General features: G+C 37.8%; 1 long non-coding RNA gene across 1 annotated transcript; it reads left to right on the top strand.

Annotated features, from left to right (window-relative positions):
* Positions 1 to 15,977: 15,977 nt before the first annotated feature.
* LOC141629785 (uncharacterized) lies at positions 15,978 to 16,827 on the top strand. Its single transcript, XR_012537353.1, has 2 exons — positions 15,978 to 16,618; positions 16,718 to 16,827. It is a non-coding gene; the product is annotated as an uncharacterized LOC141629785 (long non-coding RNA).
* Positions 16,828 to 24,205: the final 7,378 nt, after the last annotated feature.

The raw sequence follows: 24,205 nt of genomic DNA, 5'->3' as shown, positions 1-24,205 counted from the left end.
ACTGTGCCTCATTTGATTTTAAAAGGTATCCATTTTTGCTTGGGTGAGCTCACTTTCCCTCCTTAAATCTTGTGTTACTTTATTTTGATTATTAAGGATAGCTTGACACATTTCTTGGGTGCTCATTGAAGGTGTATCATGGGTGGGAGTTGCCTCACTTTGTTAGTATTGGGTTTGACAAGAGTTTTGAGACTCTCATTTTCTAGTAAGATTGGCTAAGTAGTGGAAGTGTTCCCATTTCTCTTCATAACTCCATTCAAAGAACCTTTCATTACCCAAGCCAAGCACACGACACACATACTCCTCATTCAAACCATAATAAACCATATGGACAATGTAACACCCCAACTATCCGGCCAAGATAATTGGAGCGTTACCATCTCGGTTTCCCGAGGTAGTGTTTCAAAACTTCAATAAAAGAACATTTTATAAATAAACGTAATGTTTAGTGAATTACATAAACATAAACAAATGAATAAATAAAATACAACTCGTTACATCTATACTCTTCTAGCCAACTAGACTCGTCTCGTGGTATCATCAAGCTCGTCCCGTCTCCCGCGTACTATCCAAACAACCTTAACATAACCTGCTTCCCATATAACCAAAGAATATCATATGGATCGACACAGGCCACCCCAAAAGAGACAGGTGACAATGCACAGACACACAAACGTCAGTTTCAACAGATAAAAAAAGTGTGACACGACTCGAGTGTGTGAACATACAACATGACTACGATATGAATGACATGATATCCAAGAACCGCCACCACGGTACCGAAACACTCCCATACATATCGACCACCTCACTGGTACCGGGACATGCCCAGACATACCTTCAATCACACTAGTACCAGGACACGCCCAGACATACCGATAACCACAAACAAGTACCGGGACACGCCCAGGCGTACCGGGTCCGAAAGCCAACCAAATCCCCTGCCAGACATCGTGTCTCAATCACACGAGTCCCTCCAAACTCAAGTCATTAATGTGCACATCCCTCTTGGAGTGGGAAGCTCCAAGAGGCGACCCAAGCGGAAGACGGTCTCCCTACAGCCTTCCGTCTCCTCAACAACCATAACATCATCATAAACCACCATTATACAAGATAACCAACAACAAATGCAATACCACACTAGTGTACCGAATACCGACTCATCTTGACCAACATTGTCTCATAATATATCATAACCACCACAATCACCTCTTAATGACATAATTAGTGACTAAACATGTTATAATGCAACTAATCTAATTACATGAGACTAATTACAACATCCACCATAAAACTTGTGACAACCACAATATTGAAATCGAGTAGGATTAACCTACCTTTTAGCATTCTACACAAGCAAATCCGAAACCACCAAGCATCCATATCATAAGACTGTCTCATCCTACATAATACCATAACAACTATCACAAAATATCCTACAACAACTAATGCTACTAATTTACCCTTCATTATTACCAACTAATTACTCCTAGTACTAATTAACAACACCCATTAAAAACTCCCAAATTTTAGGGTTTAGTCTTAAAACGAATTATCTAAATTAAAGGGAAAAGGTAGTATGAGACTCACCAAGTGACAAGGAACAAGGATATGTGGATGAATCTTCCAAAATCTTCACCCATAGTTGTAGATCTAGGATATTGAGAAGTAGGGATTGTAGAGAGAGGTAGGAGGGTTTTAGAGACAAAGAAATAGGGTTTGGAAATGGGAGAAATATGAAAAATAGGTTATATATATGTCAAGGTCCATTAAAAGATAAGCTCACGCGTGAAAACTCAGCGGTTCCCGCAGCACTCGGTCGAGTGATCGGTTCACTCAGTCAAGTGGCGGCTCCACTCGGTCAGGTGAACCTCCACTTGATCGAGTGGCCTACGAATCAGGGGTTATTAACAACTTTGCAGGCTCACTCGGTCCCTTACTCGGTCGAGTGGGTTTAACTCGGTCGAGTACTCGGTTTACTCGGCCGAGTACAGGTCTTATAATTATGGGGTATTACAATCTCCCCCCCCCCCCCCCTCTTAAAGGAACTTCGTCCCCGAAGTTCACCTCATTCTCTCTTTTCCTCAAATCTCACATTGATTCTCATGCACTCTCTCTCGTCTCACATGCTCGTTTACCGTATACGTTCATTTATAAATGTCACACTCATCCCAAAGTTCTTTGTTCAACTCCCATACTTCCTCACATTCCGTACTTTCTCTTTCCTTAATTTCTGAATCGTTACATTCACTCCCCATAAAAGAGAACTTTGTCTCGAAGTTCAACTATCAAACCTCACGGTGTCCTCTAACACGATTCTTACTAAATTCCACAAATGACCAACTCTCTCTTGCCTATTGCAAATCCATTATCAAATCTCATATCTCATATAGTTCTAATTTCATTGATATAATCTCCCATCTACAAGCCTCCCAAAGGTCAAGCACCAGGTCAAACCCCCGATTCCAATCTATAATCCCATACTTAACTCCCATTTCATGTTCGTTATAAGTATATGCATCTATCACGTGTATAATTCGATTATTATTACGTATCTATATCATGTCCCATCTCAAACTTTCACATGTGTTCACAACAATCATGAATATGCGGACTCAATGAAACAATTAAACAATGCAAAATTACTCGTAATGTGACTCAACCATGTTCAACATTCCCGTTTCCGGACATCATGCTACGCATATACGGCGTCAAATCCACCACGTGATCATACACGTGCTTCCATATCCGTTCCCATCCATTATCAACACTTCCGCTTAAACGGAAGACCATAATCAAAATCATGCAAACGACTATTATGCAACACAAAATTTGCATATTTCCTCTTACTTTTACACAACCAAATAAAAATCACGCTGATTAACCTACATCAAACAAGGTTGTCACATCATTTCCGTCATCAATCCATTCATGTTGAATCAATGATATCCATTTACTTGCAAAATGCCATACCATGTGATCAAACCTAAACAATTCACGCATATCACCCATGTAAGGTCAATCATAGTCATCCAACACAAGTCAACTAATAGAAACCGCTAAATAAGGGTACATGTTCAATATTTGGTCAAATATCAACAAAAGAAGGGTCAAAGCAGACCACTTGGTTGAGTGTAGGAAGCCACTCGGCCGAGTAGGCGACCCCTCGGTCGAGTGCATGGTGCACTCGGTCAAGTGTCACCTGGGGCAGAATGTTTTCATTCTCAACTGGATTCCAAACTTCCTTAATTCATCACAAAAATGCTAATAGGCCCTGATGGTGCCTAACACACCATTAAAACCAATTTAAGCATAACCCTTGGCCCTATGGCCATCATCATTACACAATTAAGATAAAACATCCGAGACACACTACTGACACAAAATACTATTTTATAGTTCTTTTCGCAACCGTTCTATTTTACCCCCATACCCGGCGACAGTATCACCATACCGTCATCAACAACCACAATAATCACGTTGGTAGGCACAACACAAATACTATCTCATGGACATAGCCCTAACCACTCATTACTCTAAGGAATAACAACAACATCACAACCCAAATGGACACTACCACAAGTTCACGATTTATATCATGGACGCTTTACTTGACAGTTGGGAAGCAACTTTACAAACAACATCTATATTATCAGTGATAGGCCAAAATCCCACTAACTACTCTCACTTACCATGCACGCATACTTAAATTAAACGGTTACCCTATATAGCATCAATGATCAACTAGTTTAACAACACAATTTACCGCTCCCCGAAAACCGACTTTCAAAGGACAACCATCAGTTACCATATCACACGTGTACATTAACTTTCAAATAGCCTTGTCATTCACTTCTTACTACGGCTTCTACTAGACATCTTGTACCCTCAAATCTCATTGATCACCTCAAATTCCATCTAATTACCTCTTATATTCCTATTTTATAAATTCTTCTTACCATCTTTCAATTCTCGTCACTCCTTGAATTCGATTTACATATTCCCACAACTGTGAACAACCCAAATTATCACTTTAGTCTACCCTTAGGTATCTCAATTGCTTTCTCACTATTCCACCATTCAAATCTCATTTATCACCTAAATTTCCAAGCCGCATATAATGATAATATCTCTTAACATGCAACCCAAACCTCACTCATTATCCATAAGTTCAGTCAATCAACAAACAATCGACCTAGATCATACGTCACTCATTATCCACAATTTACCTCACACAATCCTCTTACTCAATTCAAGACTCCTTACGCAAGCTAAGTCACCTTCTTGTATTCCCAATTTCCGACATAATTCTCATACAAAATCACACCCAACTTCTCCTTTTAATCTACTAAACACACTCATAACTTTGGATCACCCAAAATAATAGCTCCTTAATCACAAAACAACACTACTTAGCATGAAAGATTGCTTCTTCAAAAGTCAATAGTCATGTTACGTCCTCATATCTCTAAATTTATACTCTACATTGGTAACATATGCTTATAAACACCCATTTCCATTCACTATTCCTTTACCCATAATACTTTCATCACTATTTAACCAATTCCAATTTAATCTCTAGCACATCATACATGTAACTCTCTACTTGGATCAAATCCACATCCATTGAGCAACTTACCATAACCCATGTCTCCCGCTCCCAACTCTTAAGATACTCTATTCACTCATTGCACATTATTAGTACCTCCTTTTCCCTCATAAACTCATCGACTCACTCCCATTACACATCCTTTCCCACACAACCATATATGTCTACACGGCTTTACTCATCAAGACCATACATCCCAGAAGGTAAACAAGGCATTGACACACACACACACACACACACACACACACACACACACACACACACACACACACACACACACACACACACACACACACACACACACACACACACACACACATATATATATATATATATAGAGAGAGAGAGAGAGGGAGAAAGAGAGACAGAGAAGGGATCAACTAAGGCCACCTTATATATTTGAGTTCATAAGTCCTTCTAAGGGTCATTGGATCAAGGCAATGAAAGGCTAGGATTTGATGTCAATATGTGACTACAAATTAATCCCTCCACCTTTTCTCTAATTAACTCATCAATTCAATAAACCAACCTCACTAATCATTCATCATCTCATTATCACAACTCCTTCTCCTCTCTCTACATCTCACTTTTCTCTCCTCTCTAAAAAAACCCAAAATCCCAAAAAACCAAAACCCAAATAAAGCACCCACTCCTCTCATCTTCATTCACCACCACCCACCACCACCCTACCCGACACCAACTCACCACCCACCACCACCGCCGCCGCCGCCACACCGCCACCACCTCGGTATTTTTTTTCGTTTTTTTTCCCCGTTTTGGTGTTAATTTTTATGTTTTGAGTTGTTTTTTCCATTCGTTTTTTTTTTGTTGTGTTTTATTTTCTTTTAATTGTCTTTTATTTTGTTAGTTCTCGTTTTTTTATTTATTTTCTCAAATCTCTTCTTGTTATACGTTTTTTTTAAGATTTCGGGTTTTAAATCTCGTTTTTTTTGTGAGATACTTTTTTTTCATCTAAGATCTACTAAAATGTTTTTCATAAAATTTGTTGTTTTAATCTTAGCTATATAAAAATTCTTATAATTTGTTGATTTTAATCTTATATTTCACATTTTTTATATAAAAATGATATAAAATGACTAAAGTTACATAGTTATGGGCAAAAGTTATACTGTTATGGACTAAAGTTATACCAAAATGGACTAAAGTTACACAAAAATTGCCTAAAGTTATACTGTTATGGACTAAAGTTACACAAAAAATGGACAAAAGTTATACAAAAATTGCCTAAAGTTATACAAATATGGACTGAAGTTATACAAATAAGGACTAAAGTTATACAAAAACTGACTAAAGTTATATGAATATGGACTAAAGTTATACAAATAAGGACTAAAGTTATACAAATATGGACTGAAGTTATACAAATAAGGACTAAAGTTATACAAAAACTGACTAAAGTTATACGAATATGGACTAAAGTTATACAAATAAGGACTAAAGTTACACAAAAATGAACTAAAGTTATACAAAAATGGACTAAAGATATACAAATACATTAGGAATGTGTTTAACTTCTACTCAATGAATATAGAACTCTAGTAACGATATGAATAACTTCTACTCAACGAATGTATAACTCCAGTAGAAATGTGTATAATTTCAATGACTTTAGTCAATTTTTGTATATCTTTAGTCAATTTTTGTATAACCTTAGCCCATTTTTGTATAACTTTACTCCCTATTTATATAACTTTAGCCCATTTTTGTATAACTTTAGTCCATATTTGTATAACTCTAGTCCTTATATGTATAACTTTAGTCCATATTTGTATAACTTTAGGCCATTTTTGAATAACTTTAGTCCTTATTTGTATAACTTTAGTCCATATTTGTCCATTTTTGTCCTTATTTGTATAACTTTAGTTCATATTTGTCCATTTTTGTAAAACTTTAGTCCATTTTTGTATAACTTTAATCCATTTTTGTATAACTTTAGTCATTTTCGATAAATTAATTGGATAACTTTAGTCCATTTTTGAATAACTTTAGTCCTTATTTGTATAACTTTAGTCTATATTTGTCCATTTTTGTATAACTTTAGTCCATTTTTGTATAACTTTAATCCATTTTTGTATAACTTTAATCATGATTCATAAAAAAAAAATTAACAATGAAAAATAAAAATTTAATTTATTACTAAAAATAAACAAAACCGTCTCACAACAACACCAACGCACAAATTATATAACTTTAGTCGTAAATTGTATAACTTTAATGTTTAGAGGGTATAACTTTAGTCGTAAATTGTATAACTTTAATATTTTAAGGGTATAACTTTAGTCGTAAATAGTGTAACTTTAATGTTTTAAGGGTTGCACATATGGGCATTGAAGTTGTACACAATGACCACTAAAGTTGCTCATATGGAAGAAAAAACCAAATATAAAAAAAACAAATAACAATGATCACTGAAGTTGCACATATGGGCATTGAAGTTGTACACAATGACCACTAAAGTTGCACATATGGGCATTGAAATTACACATAATATCACTAAAGTTATAAGTTTAAATTTTAAATATGAAAAATAAAAACAAATGAGAAGAAGAAATAAACTAAACAATACTACATTAATCCATAATAACAAAACTAATGACATGGAACTATAATGCCAAAACAACAATAATATTGCAAAAAAAAAAACCATCTGAACTTTAAGATTAGAATCTAAAAAAACCAACAATAACTTTAGCCGTAAATATTATAACTTTAGCCAAATCGTATAACTTTAATAATAAATATTATAAATTTAATAGATTTAAGATCTGAAAAAAAATAACAAATAAAATAAAATCTGAAAAAAATAACAAAAATAACAAAAGATTTGAAAATAACGAAAATCAAAATAAAAAATTAGAAACTAAAAACAAAAAGGATCCACAATAACGAAAAAAAATGTAACGACACACGACGCCAACAACCACGACAAAATTAAAAAAAAAATTGAAAAACAAAGAATGGTGGTTGTAGCAGCAACCACCACCACCACCACCAGAACGCCCCACGACGCCAACAACCACGACGACAACAACCAATAACAAACAGATCTGAAAAAAAAAAAAAAAAGATATAAAAAGAGGGGGTGGCAGTCGCGGCAAGGAGGAGAGGAGTAGGGAGGCGGAATAAGGACGGGGGTGTCGAGGCCGACGTGGATGGATTGTCGGGGTGGCGGCGATGGTGGCAGAGGAGTGGAGCCGCGACATGGCAGAGGAGGGAGGGTGTTGCGGTAGTGGGTGTTGAGGAGGTTATGAGGACGGCGGTAGTGGGTGTTGCGGTAGTGCGGGGGTGGCGGCGTGGGGCTGGGAGTTGGTGGTGGTGGTGGTGGCGCGGTAACCGTGAGGATGAGAGAGTGTTTTTTTTTTTTTTTTTGGTTTTTTTTTTGTTGGTAATTTTAGAGAGAAATGAGATATAGAGAGAGAGTAGGTGGGTGGGATAATGAGAGGAGGTTAGGATAGGCTGAGTGTTTAAGGGAGTTTGAGTGATTAAGGAAGATAATTAGCTGAGATGAAATTGTAGCCTTCCATTTAGATACAATCTCATCCATCCATCTCTTACATCTAATGGTCCATATGAGGACTTAGGGACTTATTAGATGTAGTGGACTCATGAGAAAGGCTCTATATATATATATATCACAAATTCTTGTTTGTGACATAACATATCCGTCACTCTTGAGTGACGGATACCATTTTACCTCACAAAGCACCCACTTTTTCTCTCTCTGCAACACTATTCATGTGATCCCCTTTCTCCACTAACCCATTTTGTTACCATTTTAACTCACAAAATATCCGGCACAAATGGTAACCCGACACAAGGAAGACCAATTGTATATATATATATATATATATATGGTCGAGATCCCGTACGAACTAGAATTGGGTACGAACTGTACGAACTCAGTTAAGAGACCACATTAAGATGTCCAAAAACAAATCCCACCCGTACCTTTCTTTCCTTCATCCTTACCCATTACCCAACTCCTTTCTTCCTTATCCTTATCCACCACCACCACCACCACTCGTCGCAGCTTCCGGCCATCATGACAACTATCGGAACCTGACAATTCTACTTATGCTAGCTACGCCGACGAACTCGATCAACCGCCAGCTTTATTGGCAACCTTCGTCGGCGACGAAAACGTCGACGGAGACCATTATCCGGCTCCAATTTTCCGGATAACCTCAATGGATCAAATAAATTATTGAAATCTTACTTCGTTTTTGGTAATTTTAACATTTAAATCAAGTTTTATGAAGAAAAAAAAGTAATTGGCGTATGGTTACTGACACGCCTAAAATGTCGCACTAAAAGACGGCCAAATTAACAATTTATATACCACTAAACACACTAATTAGCACTTATTATAAACTAGTAAAATAGCAAGCAAGGGATCGAACCCAAGAGAAGATGGGTTTTGCAATAGTGAAATTAAAAGAGTAATTAGAACAATTCTGACAACAATAACAACAAATAAATAAAAGGGGGGGGGGTTGGTTGAGTTTTCAATTGTAACAAAAGCAAGGAAATTCAAACAAGAGTGCAAGACAAGTAAACAATCAAGAGTTCAAGATGGAAATTAATCAATATTAAGAGAGACTTAATCCGACCCAAAGTTTGGCACTTTAGTTGACAAAACCCTTCAATCAATCCTTCAATTATATATTATCACCCTATTGTGAAGATAAATCTTCTAAATCTCCTTAATAATGGCCAAATGACAAGGAAATCACACTTAATCAAATAACCCAACTTATCAATTCTACCAAGTAGAAATCACATACATTGGTCAAATTAACAAGAAGATATGAGCACAAGAGATTCAATAGGGGTAATTAGACACAATGAAATCACAATTAATGCCTAATTACAAGTTAATCCTTTTCTTGCTAATTAAGCCAAGAAGAAATCACATTCATTAGCATAATAACAAGGTGTTGCAAAGATGAGATTACAAGGAAATCACACTTAATAATCCCAACAACAATAAATTAAGGAACTTGATTAATTAAGCAACAAGGAAATCACACTTAATTACTCAATATAAACAAGGATTCCAAAATTCAAACAATAAACACAAAAGGATTAACAATGATAATTAAAATTAAAGAAGGATTAAAGGATCTTACAACCAAAGATTAAGCCTTGAGTCGGATTAAGATAGGAGATTAGTTCTCCATAATTAGATCTAATACCCAATTCAAAAGATGAAAATATTCCCAAATTACAACCTTGATTAATTAAAGTGAACAAAAGATGTTGAAAACCTAGAGGCAATCATCTATATATAGTCTAGGTATGAAAGGGATTAATGGGTCATAACATGGTGCAAGCCCGTAATCAAAACATGCTAAAACACACTGAAACCCATATATTTCGCACCGTGCGAAATATGGGTCCTGGAATTTCGCACGGTGCGAGTTCTCTGCTGGACAGCATTTTTTCCGAAGGTCATATCTCTCTCGTTACTTGGCCAAATGAGGCGTGTGACCTACCGTTGGAAAGCTAAGAACATAAGATTTCACCTCCACTTGGCCTTGCATCGATACGAGCTCTAGAACTCAAGATATACCCATTTGAAGTCGATCCTTATGCAAACGACGCTTCAAATCTTCAATTGCTTCATCATTTCACTTCTTCATGTCTTAGCTAGTCTTCCTTCTTGCTTGTAGATATTTTGTACCATGGTATATTTCAAGATATGCCTTTGCTTCCGATCATTGCTCAAAACTCCATTACTTACTCGGCATTAAGAATATGGTAAATGTGACGTAAATCATGTGAAACCACGTCCCAAATGCCGCTTTATTATGCATAAAATAAGCTAAATAGATAGTATAAATACGAGCTTATCAAATACCCCACACTTAAGTCTTTGCTCGTCCCGAGCAAACTATTATAGAACCAATCAATAAACAAAAGGCTCACAAAAAAAAAAGTATGGGTAAGCTCAATCGATCCATCCCTCTTCTCTTACACCTCATCCTACTTATGTCACCTTCATCACATTATCAACATGGTCACTATTCCATTACAACATCATCACAAAAGTAAGTGACCCAAAGCCTCCATAATGAACGCTCTTCACTCACGCGTCCTCCTTATGTCTTCCCTCATCTAAGATGATCCTAATTTCCACCAATTCAATCTCATTTTCATAATCCAACATAACATCCTCCTTATTACTCCCTTGGTTCAACACAAGGTCACCATATTCATCATAGCATCTCCTAGCTCAATAAGTAGGCAAACTCAAATTCCTCCATATTTCACACAACTCCAACAATTCATAACTCAAATAACCAAAACTCAACCACGCTATCAATGCATAAGACAAGTCAAAGCAATCCAACTCCAAACAACAAGTATGCCAAGCACTAGTATCAAAATGAGCTTCCAAATCCCCCTCTTAGTCTTGACACACTACTAGCCTACCCTTCCGGCCTTCTAGAGCTCCACCACTTATGTCACCAACACCAAATGGAAGTAGTCATGTATGTGACATGATTTCAAGGCTTCAAAGAGTCAAAAAGGTTTTTCAAATTTTTTTTTTTTCCTAATTATCTCATTTTGCCTAAACCGCCCTCTCGGGTTTTCGGTTTAGCTCTTTTCCTCACCTCTACTCTCGTGGCTCGCACTCTTTTTTTATTTTGCCCGGAGTGCCCTTTCGGGTTTTCACTCCGACCTCGGCCACTTTCCCACTTTTGCCTAGGATGCCCTTTCGGGTTTTCGTCCTAGCCGGGTTTTTCTTGTCTTTCTTTTCTTTTTTTTCGTTTCTCTTTTTTTTTCTTTTTTTTTCTTTTTTTTTTTTTGAATTGAAATACGATGCATGAAATGAATATATTACAATATATACATGATATTACCAACACATGTCCACCCCACACTTTGTTTTTCACTTTGTCCCCAAAGTGATGGTGAACATCACAATCAACCTCAATGAAATGACTTGAGGCACCCACTTTCTCTTCAAATTAGAACAAGTTCAACTCCATCTCACAAGCTCACTAACTTACACTACCAACACCCTCGACTCTCGATGATGAGCTCAAAGATTCACACCTTACACCTCATCTTCATCTACTTCACTTGGTATTATCATGGTGTACCAAGCACAAATCATGGGCAAAGTGATAACTCAACATACTTCACCATTTTTCTAACAAAACTCCTCCATAGTTGAACTTTTGATTGCTTCTTTTTCATTGTTTGATTTGTGGGAGTGAAAGTGGGAATTCTTTTGTAGGTGATTTCACATGATTGAGGTAATGATAGGGAAATAAGGTGTTTAGACAATTAGGCAAAGAAGAGTGGTGATGTATGTAGTGATTGTGTCAAAAAGTGAGATTGGGAATAATGAGGCACAAGGATAGCTTGAATAGGCTTGATAAGGAGCATTGGTGGAATTGTCAAGCATGATAATTTTTACTCTCGCAAGGACTTATCAAAAGATTTTAATAAATCACTTGAACCATTTCACAAACACCTTGTGTGCACTACTCAAATAGTTGAGTTTTACACACAAGTACAAATACTAGTAGGAAAAAAAAACTAATAAAAGCATTAAAGAAGAAGTACGGGTTGCCTCCCGTAAAGCGCTTTTGGTTTCCGTCGTTTGCTCGACGCCTTTTCAAGTTTCATCTTCTATAAATGGTCAAGAGCGGAGCAACTCAATGCTCTTAGTAACCTATCAAACATGTTAGCCCACAAACAAGAGAAGTGACAATAATAGTAGAAAGTCAAGGCATACCAAGCATTCACGATGAGAACATATGCATATGACAAGTGATTCATTGAAGCATGTTCGAAAAACAATTCAATGTCACGATAAACCTCCTTGAAACAAGAGTTAGACTTGGTAAAAACCATGTAAGAGTGAAAGGACACAAGAGGTTCTTTAGGAATTAGAATGGGTGGCTCTTTCATGTAAACTAGGGGAGGTTCCTCTTTGTGTGGCAAAAATTCAACAATCATCATGTTCTCTACCCTATTAACATTCTCTTTAAAATTCATACTCACTAACTTCTTAGCCAAAGAAGGGTCACAACCAACATCCTCAAGTACCACAACATTCTCGTTTTCTTCTAATTCATCCATGGGTGGATTTGCCTCCAAATCTTGTAAGGTTGTCTCCAAATCACAAGACAAAACATACCCCAAATCTTCTCCAACCATTCCATTAGTTAAGGCAACATCCAAAGTGTCACCTCCACACAATTCATAAATGGCTTGAACAATAGGTTCAAATATCTCAAGAAAACATAGAGAAGAAGTCTCGAGAGGGTATTTTATTGCCTCATATATGTTGTGTTTGAACATTTGACCCTCAAACTCCATGGTAAGACACCCACTAGACACATCTATCTTAGTGTTGGAGGTTTTCATGAAAGGTCTTCCCAACAAGATTGGTGTTGAGCCTTTTTCGGGCTCCATGTCAATCACATAAAAGTCGGCGGGAAACATCATGTCACCCACCTTGACCAAAACATCCTCAATGATACCTTTGGGGTAGATGTTGGACCTATCTGCCAATGAAATGACTACATGAGTCGATTTCAATGGCCCCAACTTGAGAGACTCATAAAGGTAATTAGGCAAAACATTAATAGATGCACCTAAATCAAGCATAGCATGTTGACAATCTAAGTCACCAATTTTGCAAGGAATGGTGAACATGCCCGGATCACTACATTTTCGTGGCAAACGTTTTTGAAACATAGCCGACACATGTTCACTAGCCCTTACCTTTTTCATACTTTTTGCCTTATTGGTCCTCTTAGTAGTGCACAACTCTTTCAAAAATTTTGCATGCTTGGGCACACTACTAAGAAGATCAAGAAGAGGAATGTTTACCTCCACTTTACGAAAGATATCATAAAGGCTTGAAGTTTTCTTGTCAATTATCCTTGCATCATTCAAAGCACTTGGAAATGGAGCTTGTGGCTCATATTCCGGAAGAGGTTCATTGAACCTCACTTGTTTGGGTGTAGATGTTTCCCCATGTTCTACCACCACTTCAATCACATCTTCCACTTCATGAACAATAGGAGGTGGTCTTGACTTCTTAGGAGCCTTGGGTGCCTCTACCAACTCTCTACCATTCCTCAAAGAGACCGCGTTTGCTTGTTCCTTGGTGGGTGGAGGAATGGTGTGAGAAGTTAGGCTCCCTCCTTGAGTGTGTTGAGAATTGAGTGTATTGAGGATTTGACCAACTTGGGTCTCAAGGTTAACAAACCTAGAGTCGGTGAGTCGGTTTTGTTGAAGCACGGTGGTTTGAAATTCCTTGGTATTGTTTTGCATTGCCATTTGATTCATGGCAAGTGTTTTCATTATGTCTTCTAAAGATGATGAAGTTTTAGGAGGGGGTTGTTGAGAGTTTTGAAACTCCCATTGATAAGTTTCATTAGCCAAGTATAGAAAAAATTCCCACTTCTCTTCATAGCTAAACATATATCTAAATTTCCCCTCACTCAAATGATAAACATGTAACACCGTTTCATCATTCAAACCATTAAACACCACATAACATAACTCCCAAGTTTGATATGGGTATCGACATCTAGAGACATACTCACCCAACCTATCAAAATACTTGTGAAATGGTTCATCCTTAAATTGAGGAAAATCAAGAGAAGTCATTAAAACAAACAAGAGAGCAATAGAAACTAGTTAAACTAATCCTAATATTTACAAAAACACACAAATACTCTAAAAACACCAACAAAAACACTAGCAAAACCGTTACCTTCCCCGGCAACGGCGCCAAAATTTGACACGCCTAAAATGTCGCACTAAAAGACGGCCAAATTAACAATTTATATACCACTAAACACACTAATTAGCACTTATTATAAACTAGTAAAATAGCAAGCAAGGGATCGAACCCAAGAGAAGATGGGTTTTGCAATAGTGAAATTAAAAGAGTAATTAGAACAATTCTGACAACAATAACAACAAATAAATAAAAGGGGGGGGGGGGTTGGTTGAGTTTTCAATTGTAACAAAAGCAAGGAAATTCAAACAAGAGTGCAAGACAAGTAAACAATCAAGAGTTCAAGATGGAAATTAATCAATATTAAGAGAGACTTAATCCGACCCAAAGTTTGGCACTTTAGTTGACAAAACCCTTCAATCAATCCTTCAATTATATATTATCACCCTATTGTGAAGATAAATCTTCTAAATCTCCTTAATAATGGCCAAATGACAAGGAAATCACACTTAATCAAATAACCCAACTTATCAATTCTACCAAGTAGAAATCACATACATTGGTCAAATTAACAAGATGATATGAGCACAAGAGATTCAATAGGGGTAATTAGACACAATGAAATCACAATTAATGCCTAATTACAAGCTAATCCTTTTCTTGCTAATTAAGCCAAGAAGAAATCACATTCATTAGCATAATAACAAGGTGTTGCAAAGATGAGATTACAAGGAAATCACACTTAATAATCCCAACAACAATAAATTAAGGAACTTGATTAATTAAGCAACAAGGAAATCACACTTAATTACTCAATATAAACAAGGATTCCAAAATTCAAACAATAAACACAAAAGGATTAACAATGATAATTAAAATTAAAGAAGGATTAAAGGATCTTACAACCAAAGATTAAGCCTTGAGTCGGATTAAGATAGGAGATTAGTTCTCCATAATTAGATCTAATATCCAATTCAAAAGATGAAAATATTCCCAAATTACAACCTTGATTAATTAAAGTGAACAAAAGATGTTGAAAACCTAGAGGCAATCATCTATATATAGTCTAGGTATGAAAGGGATTAATGGGTCATAACATGGTGCAAGCCCGTAATCAAAACATGCTAAAACACACTGAAACCCAGATATTTCGCACCGTGCGAAATATGGGTCCTGGAATTTCGCACGGTGCGAGTTCCCTGCTGGACAGCATTTTTTCCGAAGGTCATATCTCTCTCGTTACTTGGCCAAATGAGGCGTGTGACCTACCGTTGGAAAGCTAAGAACATAAGCTTTCACCTCCACTTGGCCTTGCATCGATACGAGCTCTAGAACTCAAGATATACCCATTTGAAGTCGATCCTTATGCAAACGACGCTTCAAATCTTCAATTGCTTCATCATTTCACTTCTTCAGTTCTTAGCTAGTCTTCCTTCTTGCTTGTAGATATTTTGTACCATGGTAGACTTCAAGACATGCCTTTGCTTCCGATCATTGCTCAAAACTCCATTACTTACTCGGCATTAAGAATATGGTAAATGTGACGTAAATCATGTGAAACCACGTCCCAAATGCCGCTTTATTATGCATAAAATAAGCTAAATAGATAGTATAAATACGAGCTTATCAGTTACTCTGTGTGGTAGTCACAGTTGGGTTGCGTGTGTCGCCGTGGTGATGGGCTATCGATGATGAGGGGATTCGAATAGAAGAGAGGTCACCGGTAGGAGGAAGTTCGCCGGTAAGGGTCGGTGTTTATGGATGAGGTTAGTGCACGCCGTTGCGTGGTGGGTCAGGTGTTGGTCATGGGTACGGTTGGTCAGTGGTGGTGGTCGTGAGGTGGTGAGTGGTGGTTGCATAATATGTGACCACAGATACACAAGCTAGTACAACAAGATACACAAAATCGACTTGTGTATCTGGAGGTGCCACTGCCATAGATCTGTCGCCATTCTCAAACTCAGTTCATTGTTCTGATTCACTATGTTTTCTCTTTTTTCCCCGATCTCTTACTAAATTTGCGAGCGGTGCGACTTGTTGAGATGATGAGAGATTTGCAGCCTGGTGAGCTTTTTCGGTTCAAGGTTGTGTTGTCCCATTATTCTCGATGCATTAGGGCTAATTGGTCGAGTAGTCATTACATGTTGTGGAATTGCAGACGATGCAGCACATTCTATGAATAAGTCTAGAAAACAGTCAACAGAAAAATCCTATAATAGGTAGGATAGAGTTCAAAGCTGGACGTGGCGCCCGATGTCCAGCACAGAAGCAGATTGGTATCCTTGATGGCTTTCTACATTGTTTCACTTTCTGTATAATTTCACACTCTACTATCTATTCTTCTAATTTGATCTGCTTTCCCACCTTCTCTGTAGATTGATGAAGCTGCGGATCGGTATAATTTTATGGCCAAGGTGTTAATGCTACTTGGATTGATTAACTAATCGTGTTATTTATACGGAGTATAATTGTGTTTTATTTTTCATCTTCTATATTGGTTCTAATGGTGTGTATTCGCATCATTTTGCTACTGCCCTTTCCTAATAAGTTGGAATTCATACATGTAATTTGCCAATTAATAAAAAATTCGAATTGATACCAAACATTTCAGTTTCCCAATTTCCTTTCAGCAATCAATTAGTATACAAATTACAAATATGCAATGTGTCTATATTAATTTGTGACCTTATAAGACCATAATCATTTCATTAACCAGTAACGCTCATATTTGTAGAATTTTATTCATCATAGTCAAAATCTCTACTGATAAACTCATCCCTATCAGTGTTAAAAACACTCACCATGCGCCTACTGTCGGCCAGGCTGCACATCTCTCCGAGCCTGGTCATCATTTCAAGCAATGAAGTATGTTCTAAATCGTATCAACAACTGTTTCTGACCATCTCATTTAACATTTCACCCTATACATCAACACACAATCTTACAAATGTGTAGTATGAAGTGGAAAAATCAATATCGAGTATCGACTGTGTATACTGGTGGCGTAGAAACGCTCTAATTGACTCATAAGTGGAAAAATGTATATCGAGAATCGACTAGTAATACACCGTGGCGTAGTAAATGTGTAGCAAACCAATAAGAGAACGATTTTTGTTCTATTTTATTTTTCATGATTGCAAATCACCAAATTCTAGTTGAAAAAAGATGCTAGAGGTTTAATGAGGTTTTTATTTTATTTTGCCATATTCATAATGAGAAAATAATGTTCATTTTATGAATTTTGACGAAATTTTATCTCGTGTTTAATGAGTGTAACTAGCAAGTTAGAGGTATGTATCTAACAACATAAAAAGAGTGTATCTAGCTAGTTAGAGGTATGTATCTAGCAACTTAAATGAGTGTATCTAGATAATTAGAGATATGTATCTTGCAAGTTAGTGATGTGTATCTAGAAACTTAAACGAATGTATCTAGATAATTAAATATATATATATATCTAGCAAGTTAGAGGAGTGTATCTAGCTAGCTAGAGGTATGTATCTAGTCACACAAAGTAGTGTATCTAGCAAGATAAAAAGTTGTATTTAACAATTTAAAAGAATGTATCTAGCTAGTTAAAGGTATATATCTAGTAATTTAAAGGAGTGTATCTAACAAGACAAAGGGTTGTATCTAACAACTAGAAGGAGCATATCTTGCTAGCAAAAGATATATACTTCGTATCTAATAACTTAAAAGAACGTATTTTATTAGCAAAAGATATGGCAATGGATATACGGGATATATTTTTCTTTTTATTTTGGTTTAGCTCATTTATAACAAGTTGTCTACAAAGTTAATTAAAGTTAATGAAACAGTCATATTTTAAAGTTATATAATTCCCTTTGCCAAACTATTCCTTTTCCTCTTAATTCATTCAAAAAATGATTCAAGAGAAACACAAATTCTTCCACAACATTGCCAATGTAAGACACTTGGACCACTTGATCTCAAATTGTCCTTCAAAGCTCGTTTTCTCATCTTATATACCACCGATTATTATATCACTAACAAGAAGGTTATGCTCTACCAGGCGCGCATGCTCCATCCACTATATCGCAAAAAAATTCGTAGTCCACTCTCTCGGCATTATGCAGCAGTCAATACAAGACTGGCCTAGTGCTAAACAGGACAAACAACTCACTCATGTAAGGCGCATCAATTTTCGGATTGCATAGAGTTTAAAATGAAGGATCGAAGACGCTGCCACCACTACCAGACAGCTGAAATGGCGTCGACGTCCATGAGTTCCACATCCACAACCAGCAACCTCGTAAAAACAACAACCAACACCACCTCGTCACTGACACCGAAATTTCAAATGATAAATTTATTAGTACCTTATTTATTCAATTTTTTAAATATTAAATTCCGTAAAATTCTATCCGCACGGGCATAATTATAACAATATTATTATTATTATTATTATTATTATTATTATTATTATTATAAGATGCGCGCAGCTTTCATTAAATGAAAATCAAAAGTTTACATGAAATTGGTGGGGGTAAAAAGCAATTTGGGCTCCCACACCCTTAAGAACAAAGAAAGCTAAGTCTAGTAAAAATGTAAGCGGCCACCCGAGCCCCCGCATCCTGAGATACCGAGAATTTCTGGATCCGCTTGAAATATTGTGTTATTATTATTATTATTATTATTATTATTATTATTATTATTATTATTATTATTATTATTATTATTATTATTATTGTGTTATTTTATTATTACATGAAATATACCCGTATATATATTTGCACGGGCCTAAAACTAGTAATTAATTATCTTGGTAGTACATTTTGAACATTTAAGCAACTCTTTTGACCGTTGACGTTAAGTTTATTTGTATAATAGGAAAATAAGATTGTCATGAATGGGGTAGGGTCAGAGACTCATAGTTGACCAAATACGGAGTAAAAAGTTATCAATTGGTCTCCCTTGTGACGGGTTACCATTTGTGGTGGATATTTTGTGAGATAAAATGGTAACAAAATGGGTTAGTGGAGAGAGGGGACCACATGAATAGTGTTGCAGAGAGAGAAAAAGTGGGTATTTTGTGAGGTAAAATGGTATCCGTCACTCAAGAGTGACGGATATGTGCCGTCACAAACAAGAATTTGTGAAAAGTTATATACACCGTTTATAAAAGCGAAAAAAAAATACTCAATTTCACCTTCATAGTATAAATTTTGTAACATGTAGCGTTAGAATAGGTCAATTTAAACATAAGCTAATTAAGATGGGGCTGATTTAGTACCAACTCGATTAGATTTGACAAATTTTTAACATGCCCTTCAAACAGTAATCAAAATACGGTTCATTTTAATTGAACCGTCAATAACCTACCATTCTTTAGTCTTTACTATTAATCACATAACGTTCAAAATGCAGCAAAAAAACTCTATTAAAAAAAGGCTTTCTAAATAGCAACTCGTTATAATACATTGAGACCATTGTTAAGATATGAGGATAATGTTCAAATGCAGCAAAAAAAACTCTATTTTTTGATAAGAAAGATAAGAGAGAATAGGGTTTATTATTGAGTTTGTAATTGTGTGTCTTTCATTTATGAATCAGCCAAATATATAAGCTTACAAGATAACTAATCCCATAAATCAAGGGATTACAATAACAATAATAGTCAACAATATCTCGTAAACAAGGCATATAATATCGTATAATATCAAGTCGATATTATATGCCTAATACTCTCCCTCAAACTGGAGCGTGTGGATTCATGACGCCCAGTTTGCGGAGTAGTAAATGAAACTGAACGAACCATAACGCCTTGGTAAAGATATCAGCGATTTGGGCCTCGGACTCCACGTGGGACGTAGTAATCAATCCTTCGGAAATAGCGTCCCTAATAAAGTGACAATCTACCTCGATATGCTTAGTCCGTTCATGGAAGACGGGATTCTGAGCAATATGAAGGGCAGACTGACTATCACAGAATAGTGACATAGGACGAGAAAGGGAAATACCCAAGCTAGACAAAAGACCCTTTAGCCATTTAAGTCCACACAAGACGGCGGCCATAGAGCGGTACTCAGCTTCGGCAGAAGAAAGGGACACAGTATGTTGCTTCTTGGCCTTCCAAGACACAGGAGAGTCTCTAATGAAAACAGCCCAGCCGGAAATCGAGCGACGAGTTAAGGGACACTCGGAATAATCAGAGTCACACCAACCCGAAACGTGTAATTCACTATCTTTGCGCAACAAAACACCTTGACCCGGATTGCCCTTCAAATAACGAATAACGCGAAGAGCCGCGTCCATGTGGTCTTTACGGGGCTGACGAAGAAACTGAGATAAAATATGAACGGCATAAGTGAGGTCAGGACGGGTGACAGCAAGATAAACAAGCTTTCCAACAAGACGACGGTAGGACTCTACATCCTCGACGAAGGCACCATCAGCTAACCCCAACGTATGATGTTGTTCAATTGGGGTAGCAGCCGGTTTAGCGCCGAGTAACCCAACCTCCGAAATAATATCAAGAGTGTATTTTCGTTGACTAAGAAAAATACCGTCGAAATTTCGCGCAACCTCAATACCTAAGAAATACTTCAAATGGCCCTGATCTTTCATATGAAAGCAATTACTCAGATAAGTTTTAAATTGAATAATAGCGGAACGGTCATTGCCGGAAATAACAAGATCATCAACATAAACAAGGACATGGAGACAAACCGCATTATTGGCATATGAAAATAATGAGTAGTCGGAATAGGATTGAGTGAAGCCATAGGCACGTAAGGCCGTCCCGAGCTTGGCAAACCAACAACGTGGTGCTTGACGAAGGCCATAAAGGGACTTGCGCAAACGACAAACCTTCCCTTCCTTACCATGACCGAAACCCGGAGGTAACCTCATATAAACCTCTTCATTAAGATCGCCATGTAGAAAGGCATTGTGAACATCCATTTGATGTAGTTCCCATCGTTTTATAGCGGCGACGGCGAAAAAAGCCCGAATAGTGGACATCTCCACAACGGGAGCAAAAGTTTCCCCGAAATCAATACCTTCGACCTGGTGATTACCAAAGACAACGAGGTGCGCTTTGTGACGCTCAATTTGACCATCCGACTTATACTTTATTTTAAATACCCAACGACAACCAAGAGCCTTCTTTCCCGGAGGTAACGCCATTAATTCCCATGTACCATTTTTCTCAAGAGCGGTGATTTCTTCTCGCATAGCTTGACACCATTGTGGGTCGGTTATGGCAACCCGGAAGGATGTAGGTTCAATCCCAGCCGTGATGGCAGCTAAGAAAACACGATGAGGAATTGAAAACTTATCACAATTAAGATAATTAGCAATAGCGTAAGGCGTACCTGAGGAGGAGGATGGTGAAGTCGTGGTGCTGTCGGGAGAGGACGGAGGTGTGGTGGACGGACTGGTGGTGTCAAGAACAAAACCGCGCAAACGAGTGGAAGGAATTTTCAGACAATGCCCACGCCCAAGAGGCCCCACAGTTGCGTCATCAGGAGCACTCTCAGACGGAGGAGTGTCAGGCGGAGTACCAGCATCATTAGAAGGACTAGTGTCGGTGTTGCCCTCAATATCATATACCGAGGCAGAGGTAGCATGATCAGTGCTCGAGTCAGGGGATGCGTTATCCGTACCCGAAATAGTAGTAGCAGCTTCTTGAGCGGTGTCAAATGAAGATGGAGTATCGGGAATTTCAGAGGAGGCCGAAACAGGGGAAGGAGTAATTGCATTTGGAAAATAATTCTCATAGAAACAAACATCTCTGGACACCAAAAATTCACCCTTATCAAGGTCGTACACCTTCCATCCTTTCTTATTAACCGGGTAACCCACAAAAACACACTTACGGCTTCGACTTGCGAATTTGTCACCCTTAGTGTATTGATTATGAGCGAAACAAAGGCAGCCAAAAACTCGGATATTAACATAAGATGGAACAACCCCGAATAAGAGCTCGAAAGGCGTCTTTTTATTGAGAACAATTGAGGGAGTGCGATTAATAAGATGGGCAGCTGTGAGTACGCACTCACCCCAAAAAGTAGTGGGTAAACCGGCCTGAAATAATAAAGCCCGCGCCACATTCAATATGTGTCGATGTTTCCGTTCTACGCGACCGTTTTGCTGTGGCGTACCGACACATGAGGTTTGAAAAATTATGCCTTGTTTGTCAAAAAAATCAGCTATCACATTAAATTCGGTTCCATTGTCAGAGCGGACCATCTTAATCCGTTTATTAAACTGAGTATTAACCATAGCAATAAAATTGAGAAACATAGTGGTGACTTTGGTTTTGTCGAGAAGAAGATATACCCATACCGCGCGAGAGTAATCATCCACTATCGTCAAAAAATACTTAGCACCGCAAGAGGAGGGTGTGCGATAAGCACCCCATAAATCACAATGAACCAATTCAAAAATGTCTTTTGCCTTATTATTGCTTAAATCAAACGAGTGTCTAACTTGTTTGGCGTGATGACAAACATCACATGGAACATCGGAATGAGAAATGTTTTTACTAACAGTAGGAAGTAAATGAACTATCTTATTTGAAGGATGACCAAGTCGCTTGTGCCATAAATCAAAGGAGTCGGCAACGCTCACCCGATGCACACCCGCTGTCCATCCCACCACACTAAAATAATAGAGTCCATCCCGCAGCTTACCGGCTCCAATCCTCGTCCTCGATGAAGGGTCCTGAATGGAGCAAGAGGTCATTAGTAAAACTCAAAATATAATTGGTGGTGGAAATAAGTTGGGATACCGAAATTAGATTACAGGTGAGAGTTGGAACAAGTAAAACATTGGATAACGTTAAATTGTCGCTTAACCAAACGGAGCCAGCCATTGTGGCTGTGATGCTGTGTCCATTAGGTAAATTAACAGGACAAGGCGGAATGGAAGAAATATCAGTGAACCAATTAATGTCACCTGTCACATGTCGGGATGCTCCTGTATCTATTATTCAATCAAAACACATACCGGAAAGACGGTCACCGAGAGACGGGGAAGAGGCACCAATCAAAACATTAACCCGAGCAGACCCCGAGGAAGACAAAGATGCTGCTGAACCAGTGTGAGCACGCTGTCTAGCACGGACTTCTTCAACGGTGCGAGGACGATCTCCCCACCATTCCGGGAATGTGCTTGTTTTGATAAAGCAAGACCCAACTTCATGACCCGTGCCCGAACAGTGAGAGCAAATTAGTTTACGCTTTTCAAGTCGTTCGGCATCGCGAAGAGCCCGCCAGTCAGTGGGTCCAGAAACAGCCGCCTGTGAGCGTAGTGCATACGCCATGACATCCACAGGAGCAGCCGGAGCCCTGTTTACACCGGTGCGGAGACGCTCTTCTTGAAGAACCATCTGTGAAGCACGATTTAAAGAAGGCAAAGGATCGAGTGCTAAAATATGGGAACGGATGTTAGCATAAATTGACAAATCCAAACCCATTAAAAATTTGTGCAAGCGTTCCGAGTCTTGAGGAGTGAAAGCGTCTTTAGTAATACCACAGGTGCATTTTCCACAAGTACAATTAAAAACGGGTTCATGAGCAGCAATATCATCCCAAAGCGTTTTTAATTGACCGAAATATTCAGTGACGGACATACCTTTAGACTGAGAGCAATCGTGGAGTTGAGCCTTAAGACCATGAATTTTAGAGCCGTCTACTGTGGAAAACCGCTCAGCCAGATCGTCCCATAAAAGACGAGCATCTTCAAAGTAGGAAATACTACTCTTAAGGGAAGGATCAATGGAGCGCATAAGCCATTGAACCAGAGTACAATGAACAACGACCCATTGTTCAAGCATAAAGTCGTCAGTCGGCTGGGGAATAGAGCCGTCGACAAAGCCATACTTGCGTCTCGATTTA

Source organism: Silene latifolia, chromosome 2 (genome assembly GCF_048544455.1).
Source record: "Silene latifolia isolate original U9 population chromosome 2, ASM4854445v1, whole genome shotgun sequence".
Classification (NCBI taxonomy): Eukaryota; Viridiplantae; Streptophyta; class Magnoliopsida; order Caryophyllales; family Caryophyllaceae; genus Silene; species Silene latifolia.
The sequence above is the reverse complement of the archived record's forward strand: the minus strand, read 5'-3'. Positions and strand labels throughout refer to the sequence as shown.